Source organism: Octopus bimaculoides, chromosome 22 (genome assembly GCF_001194135.2).
Source record: "Octopus bimaculoides isolate UCB-OBI-ISO-001 chromosome 22, ASM119413v2, whole genome shotgun sequence".
NCBI classification, from domain to species: domain Eukaryota; kingdom Metazoa; phylum Mollusca; class Cephalopoda; order Octopoda; family Octopodidae; genus Octopus; species Octopus bimaculoides.
Window position 1 is genome coordinate 36603143 of NC_069002.1, and position 8667 is coordinate 36611809.

An 8667-nucleotide genomic window follows, 5' to 3' on the forward strand; every position below is an offset into this window, starting at 1 on the left:
ATTTCACACGGTCACGGCTTCAAGTCCATTGACGTTTTTGGTTCTTCTATGCTGTCAGCCATTCCAGGTTGTGTTTACTTAAGGATATATATGCCAACCCCCGAGCTAAGAACGGTAGAGGCGGTAGAAAGTCGAACAAAAATACCTCATACTATTTATTTGATTGCATCCCTTAACGTTTTGATTGCGCCTCCTCTTTAGGCTCAGTTTCACCTGAAGCCACTCAAAATAACACCAAAAGTACTCAGGTCAATATGATCGGCTAATGTCCCAAAACGTTGGGCCTCACTAAAGCCAGAGAGAGAGAGAGAGAGAGAGAGAAGTATTGTAATAATAGGGAATGCCAAAATCCAGACTTACAAGGATATTCAGTTTAGTAATACCATATTGAATTTTATAATAAATATGTTAATAATTTAGAGATGAACCACCAAAATGCAATTCAAACAATGAAGGAGATCAAAGACCATCAAGAAAAACGTACTCTACAAAGTACTAATTTAAAAATCTATAAAATCTAAAAGAAAAGTTTATAATCCATAAAAATCTATAAAATACTAGACTTAAAATTTAATTAGTTAAGTAAGTTGATAAAAAAGAAAGTGAACTGTAGACTACGCGCGTTTCGTGGCCACATAATACCAGAAAAATCTGTACAATTCACAATAAATCTATCAAGATAAATTCTACTCAAAATGGAGTCACTGTTCATGTGTTTATAAATTCAAATAACGTATCCTACTATTTAAATAATACAAATAAAATAAAATAGGAATAAAGTAGGAATATCTGTACAAGTAGGAAAGCTCTTATAAGAACACTACATAAAATGTCAAGGTTTAATAATAATAATGATAATAATTCCACTAATAAAGAAATGCTATCTGACGATTAAGAATAGGAATACATATTAAAAAAATAGTGTTATTAACTAATAAAAGAATTCGGACATTTAATAGTATTAATTAAATAAACGGCATCATTTATCTTAACGAAAATTCCTTGTTGACTGTAGTATTAACCTTAATGCATGGAAGTCATACGAAGTGTGTCACATGACAATATGGCCTCTCTCCGTGAACAAAATATCAAACTTACTATATAGAATTTAAAATATATAAATCACGTGACAATATGGCGTCACAAGGAGAAGATAGAAGAACATATTATAATGGATAAAATGACGAAATATGTATAGGAATCGGGAAACTAATCTGTAGTATGCGATTTAGTGGAGGAATAATATTTTAATTATTATTGAAGTCCAAGTAATAAGAGCTAGTAAAAGTAAGAGGCATTTAAGGTACGTAGGTCATGCTGTATTATGAAGAATAGAAATATTTCGTTGAACTTATTATTCATCTCTAAGTAGCTCACTTACTTTTATTTTAACTATGTATTTTTCTCAAAATCTTCACAATCCAACTAAACTTTATTGTCTTCTGCGTAAAATGTATTGTGCGCCTATGGACATTTATTTCTCTGTGTGATAGGATAAGAAAAGAGCTATTCAACTTAGTTGTCCTTAAGTGGGAGTTTTTGTTGTTGTTCACGAAAGAGATGGGAAGCGAAAGCACAACTGTGTTGCAAGAACCCACAAACAGCAAGATAAAGGTGGGTGGGAGTGACTAGGAGAATCGAACTAGCGAACAACAGGCGTAAGTGGTTCGTTGCTTTTTTTTTGGGGGGGGGGCTAAATTCCAACCAGTTTCCCTTATAATAATAAAAAAACCATTTATGAATAACGTAAATTTTCTTTCATTTTGATACAGGTGCGTATGAAAGAAGTTCATTCAGCCTCAGTGGAACTTCGGGATGGCAACGTGATTTACAAGACTTATCTGAAGATATTAGTGTCATCAGTGAGAAAGAACAGGAATTCTGGGACGAACTCATTAAAAAATATCTTGAACCACTCAACATAAGCGAAGAAAGACAGATAAAGGATGAAAAAAATCTCGATGCTCTCCGTAATAAAGTCTGTCTTTTTTTCTTTCTTTGCAACGGTCTGTTTACCATAATTATTTTCACGCTACAGTTCATCAACAATCGAAGCATAAATACCGATTCCGCAGGTTTATATATATCATTGCCGTGTTACTCAAATACAGGCTACCAGCTAAAAATCGAACCACTGTCCATGCTATTCATGGTGATGTTTGGTGCCATTCTGCTTATTCAGTTTATTGCTATGGTGTATCACCGACTTTCAACACTGCACCATATTATAGCATCGACATATATAAACTGTTTGAAACCAAGCCAAAGTGAAACGTCCTATATGAACATATTCAGTAATTTAGAACTAGTTAGAGACATGATTAACCAAGAGAAAGAGGACGACGAGAAATCCATTTTGTCCAATGACAGCATCACCACATCTGCATATAACACCCCTCCAAGAAAGCGCCGAAAAACAGTTATAAAACTGGCGAGAAAAAACAAAACCAAGCAGCCAAGCAACAGTCTCGCAGATATATTCTTGCGGAGTTTTCTAAAACAGGAAAAAGGTGCTCCGAAAATTGAACCCAGCTTGAAATTTCAAGGGAGGAACTCAATGCAAACTTTCACCGCATTAAGAGATCAAAAACATTCAGTTTTAGAAAAAATAGATCGTATCAATGACATCATAAAACAAAAAGAACTTACGAAACTGACCCAAATCCCTGAACATGACTCTAACATGTCTCTTCCATCCACCAGTCAAACATCAGCACGTACTGACGAAGCCAGTGATATTCCAGCAGTCAAAAGTATGTCTTCTTCTAAGACTAAAAGAAAGAACAGTTTTCTCGCCAGAGTAGACGAGCTGAAGACGTTTCGTGGTAGCCATGAAAGTCACTCAGATAAAATGGCTGTTCAGGACATGTCTGACAGCGATCGATCTATGGCGTCGCATTTAGACGTAAGATGTCATGAAAACGTTTCATCAAATTATCTAATGCAAACTAGTCGATTATAAAAGCAACTGAAGGTTTTATTTTACCACGTACATATCTCTCTTATAAATAGGAAAACAAAAGGGCGTACACAGTCGATACAATCGGCTGGTGTAGCTCCCTGGCTTCTGTTTAATCAACCCCCTCGAGGAAACGGGCAAACGAGACACTGACATGATATTAACTCAGGCGTGCGTAGCATCTAGTCAGATATTGATATGTTATTTGTGCCATAATCCTTTACACCTGTGAAAAAGCATACCTATTCAATTAATGGATTCTTCAAATTAGAATTCTTTAATTCTTTCACTATCCTACAATCACTTCCTACACACACACGCACGTGCTTATATATATACGCACGTGCCTATATATATATATATATATATATATATGTTTATATATAGTTGAATTAGGTACTTAAGTTATGTTTATATATATATATATATATATATATACATACATTATATATATGTGTGTATATACATATATATATAATTTCATAAGACGTTATCAATATCTGTATCAATATGTAGATATTTAGGTATCAAAATTGCTGCTGACACACACAAACATACACACGTACAAACGGACACAAACCTACATATATATATATACATGAATACACACGCACGCACATGCGCGTGCGTGCGTGTGCGTGTGCGTGTGTATGTGTTTGAAAGTGTTGAAATCTCGGTTGCAGCTTTTTACGTTTCTTACTCGCAATTTCATTTAAATATTCTCGCATTTGAAAATATCTGACTCTTTGGGGTCTCTAAATGCAGTCAAATATATGGAGAAGAATTAATGCATATCATTTCTGATTCTGTGACACAACTGAATGCAAGACATAGTTTTCGGTGAAGCGCAATTAACTCTGATATTAATACTGCTACAAACAATAACAATAATTATTATTATTTTATTTATTCATTTATTATTATTATTATTATTATTATCATCATCATTATTATTATTATTAAAATTGTCGTTGCTTTATTTTGTACGAGCCGCTCGAAGTCTCACAAGTTATACGTTTTTGTTGTATTTGTTATTTATGAGAAGCAATCGTATATTGTTGGGAAGGGAGTTCGCTAAAATTTGGGGGTAAATTTTTACCATTTTCAGATATTCTCAGTTTGATATTTTTTTTTTTATCATATGGCAGTATCCATGAGAACATTTCCTTTTAATTCTGAGACTGCTGGGTACTTGTATGTGATACTTGCATGTGACTATAGTATATAAGAGTATTATTATTATTATTATTATTATTATTATTATTATTATTATTATTATTAAGGCGGCGAGCAGGCAGAATCGTTAGCACGCCGGGCGAAATGCTTAGTGGTACTTCGTCTGCCACTACGTTATGAGTTCAAATTCCACCGAGGTCGACTTTGCCTCTCATCCTTTCGGGGTCGATAAATTAAATACCAGTTGAACACAGGGATCGATGTAATCGACTAGTCCCCTCCCCACAAATTTCAGGCCTTGTGCCTATATTAGAAAGGATTATTATTATTTTTAAACCAGTGAGCTGGCAAAAATCGTTAGCACGCCGGACGGAATGTTTGGTGGTATTTCGTCCGTCTTTACGTTCTGAGTTCAAATTCCGCCGAGGTCGACTTGTCTTTCATCCTTTCGGGGTCGATAGATTCAATACCAGTTGAATACTGTAATCAACCCATCCCTTCCCCCCAGAAAAGCTGCCCTTGTAGCAAAATTTGAAAGCATTATTATTATTATTATTATTATTATTATTATTATTATTATTATTGATTACTACTATTACAATTATTACCATTGCTCTGCTGTCACTAATATTATTGTTGCCTCTGTTAAGCCAGCGTGCTGGTAGATTTGTTAAGCACATCGGACAAATTACTTAGCGGATTTCTTCGGCTTTACGTTTTCAGTTCAAATTCCACCTTAGTCGACTTTGCCTCTCATCTTTTCCGGGGTCGATAAAATAAGTACCAGTTGAGCACTCGGATCGATGTCATCAACTGGTCCCCTTCCCCAGTATTTCAAGCCTTTTCCTTATTGTATCAAAGATTATTATTATTATTGTTATCATCATCATCAACATCATTATTATTATTATGAGAATTGTGAAGGCAGCGAGCTGCCACAATCATTAGCACGCTGGACGGAATGTTTGGCGGTATTTTGCCCGTCGCTACGTTCTGAATTCAAATTCCGCTGAGGTCGACTTTGTCTTCCATCCTTTCGGGAACGATGAAATAAGTACCAGTTGAACACTGGGGTCAATGTAATCGGCTCATCCCCACCTCCCCCAAGCTGCCCTGGTGACAAAAAATTTAAAATAATTATTATTAGAATTGTATTAAAAGTTTTACTTTCATTCTGTGTGCCACCGGTGTGCATACAGCATGTGAATATACTATGCTTATATACCATATTAATATAATAGGGATATATGCACTTTTCATACAGTATATGTATATTATACACTATCTGTGTTTCTTTAATCTATTGTTACTCCAATATTCATTTATTAAAAATAAATTTTTTACAAAACCACACTTGTGATTATTGTTTGTAATTTCTGTTGCTTCTTTCGTTACTTGTGTATGAATTAGTGGAATTTGTGTAATATTCTATATTTACAAATACACAAATATATAACTCTCTATAAATTCAGGGATAGTGCAACTCATAACCAGAGCATTAGCAAAGAAGCATATTTTATCGCAAAATATAAACCTATTTTGAACGCCGCCACCACTACAGATGAAACGACAAGAATTTAGAACAATTCCAACCACTACTGCTACGACCACAACAGGTCACTTTTAGGTCAATTGACCATTAAAGAGATTCCACGAACAATTTACAGTACTCCTGTATTTTTCTTCTCTTTTCTTCTCTTTCTCCTCCCTCTTCTTTCCCTACTCCTATTTCTCTTCCTCCTTCATCTTCTACTCCTCCTCCACCCCTCCTCCTTTTCTTTTTGTTTTTCTTCTCTTTCTTCTTTTCTTCATTCGGCTGCTCCTGCTAAAACTATCAATTTTCTGTGCCCAAACTATTCCTTCAGATTTACTACTACCCACCTGACTTTGTTGCCTCATAACTTCCAGAAAAATGGATACTTTTTAACGAAACTTTCACCAAATAATTGCTTATATCCTATAGATTGAGTGTATGTAAAGATTTATTGGAAAAAGGTTCCGAGAAGGTGGGGAGAAGAGTTTCGGAAAATTCACAGGACCCGACATTTTCCTCCTCATAACTTTCTAGAAAATAAGTATTTTTAATGAAATTTTATACAAATACCTTTCAAACGCTCTCGATTACGATTACAAAGAAATTTGTTGGAGAGGGGGCGGGGGAGTTTCTGGAAAACGGAGTTTCGGATCAGACGGCCCACATAAATTGGAGTTTCTCCGTCTTGACGGGGATCTTTTCCAATGTTTTTTCACCATAAATGCAAAACAACATCGCGGAGGAATCGACGTAAGCTTAAATGATAAACCGCGATAGATGAACCGCAATATGGCGAGGGATTACTGTGCTACACATATTTGAAGAACAGGTTTCTATCGGTGATATCGGTGGACTATGTTCTGTAGGTGGCTTGTTATATCTTTATATGTATTTTTTTTCTGCCTGACGGTAAGAATTTTTGCTGCCATTGTTGGCTTTTTTATAATTGTTATCGCAGTTGTTCCGTGAAGGATTGCCATTACTGAACAGTTGAACCATTTTTTCCCCGGTTTTACCGGGAAATATTTCAAAAATATATACATTGACTTTGTTGACCATTGCGACATCCTTATTTTTAAATTTTATTGCCAAAAAAATACAGTGAATAGTCTTTTTAGATTATTCTGTGCCCCTCCCCCCGAACGGGGGTGGGATTTGAAACATCTTTGTCCTCTTTTGGAGAACATTTTTTTTCACAGCTTAAAAAATATTTTTTCATAGGTTTCCCAGTTTGCGTGGGAAAAATATTATTATGCCAATTGAATTTATTTCGCAAAAGGAGTCACTCGTTGAGAGTGAAAACATGGCGAAAAAAATTTCAGCGGTTGCCGAATTGGCAACCGAAAATATCGAAATTGACATAAACAAGCTCGGTGAGATTTTTAAAAGAAAAAGGAAAAAAAAGGGAAACAAAATTATTATGATGATGACATGAAAAGCGAACTTGTGTTGATCGAGTTCGATACGAGAGACGACTATATCAGGGGCGTAGTGTTGCCACACCACACTACAAGACTTTATAAACAACTGGAGGGACATAAGGAAAGATGTGCCTGGATTGGCGAAGAAACATTCAGGCAGCTGAAGGCTTGGCACCCGAAATCAATCAGGAAATTGGACAAGTTGCCAAAATACTTAGAGAGGGAGGAAAGGGGAGGGGCCGACGAGTGAATGGCGAGATCGGCGCCGACCTCTCCAGTAAAACGTAAGTAGAACTTTTTCTTCTTTCGAAAGGCCACTTGAACCTTCTGTCGCCACTCATCCAGGTCCACTCTGGCACGTTCGGATGTTCAAGCCTGTAACGGTCTGCTAGCTGAAATCGAGCCGATGCTATCGATGCGAGTGTCAACAATAGCGTTGAAGTCCCCTCACACCACTAATGTCTTCGACGTCATGAGAAAGCCCTATAGGCGCCGATAAAAGTCAGTTTGGAAACCTCTAGCGCATGGTGCGTAGAGTCCGATCAGCCTGAAGGCCTCACTGCTGTATCTCACATCAAGGACGACCAGCCCACCTTCAGGGTCCACATAGACTGTACTTGTCTGCAGGGTGAGCAAAGTGGGTCCGAGAAAAGACTGCTCACACACATCTGAAGCTACAGATACTTCTACAGGGTCCAAATAGCTGGTGATTCTCATTTAACTGACGTCTCCATTGTGAAAGTGGAGGCGCAATGGCCCAGTGGTTAGGGCAGCGGACTCGCGGTCATAGGATCGCGGTTTCGATTCCCAGACCGGGCGTTGTGAGTGTTTATTGAGCGAAAGCACCTAAAGCTCCACGAGGCTCCGGCAGGGGATGGTGGCCAACCCTGCTGTACTCTTTCACCACAACTTTCTCTCACTCTTACTTCCTGTTTCTGTTGTGCCTGTAATTCAAAGAGTCAGCCTTGTCACACTGTGTCACGCTGAATATCCCCGAGAACTACTTTAAGGATACACGTGTCTGTGGAGTGCTCAGCCACTTGAACGTTAATTTCACGAGCACACTGTTCCGTTGATCGGATCAACTGGAACCCTCGTCGTCGTAAGCGACGGAGTGCCAACACACACACACACACACACCATTGTGAGAAGCTAACGGGTACGACAGACCTACTTCCGTTCCACTAGATGACTTTTAAGGGATAGAAGCAATCTGGAGGGAATCTTTGTAAGCGTGGTTTTCTTTACCGTCGAGAATCTCTTCCACGTCGGTTTTCATACGTCTTTGACAAGGAGTCAATTGGAGCGACAATGTTAGAAGTGCACTCACGCCTCTTCCTTTAAACTTTGCTCTCCACTGTACCCATGGCAACAGAGATATCCGTTTCCGTTAACATAGCTTCTATTCATAGAAATTTAAAGTGAGACAACTTTAAATGTTACAATGCTATAAAATGTTTTCGATTAGGTAAATACTGATTAAACACAAATCTGCATAACACAGGTGTGTGTGTGTGTGCGCGCGCGTGAATGTGTGTGTGTGCGCGCGCGTGAATGTGTGTGTGTGTGTGTGTGTA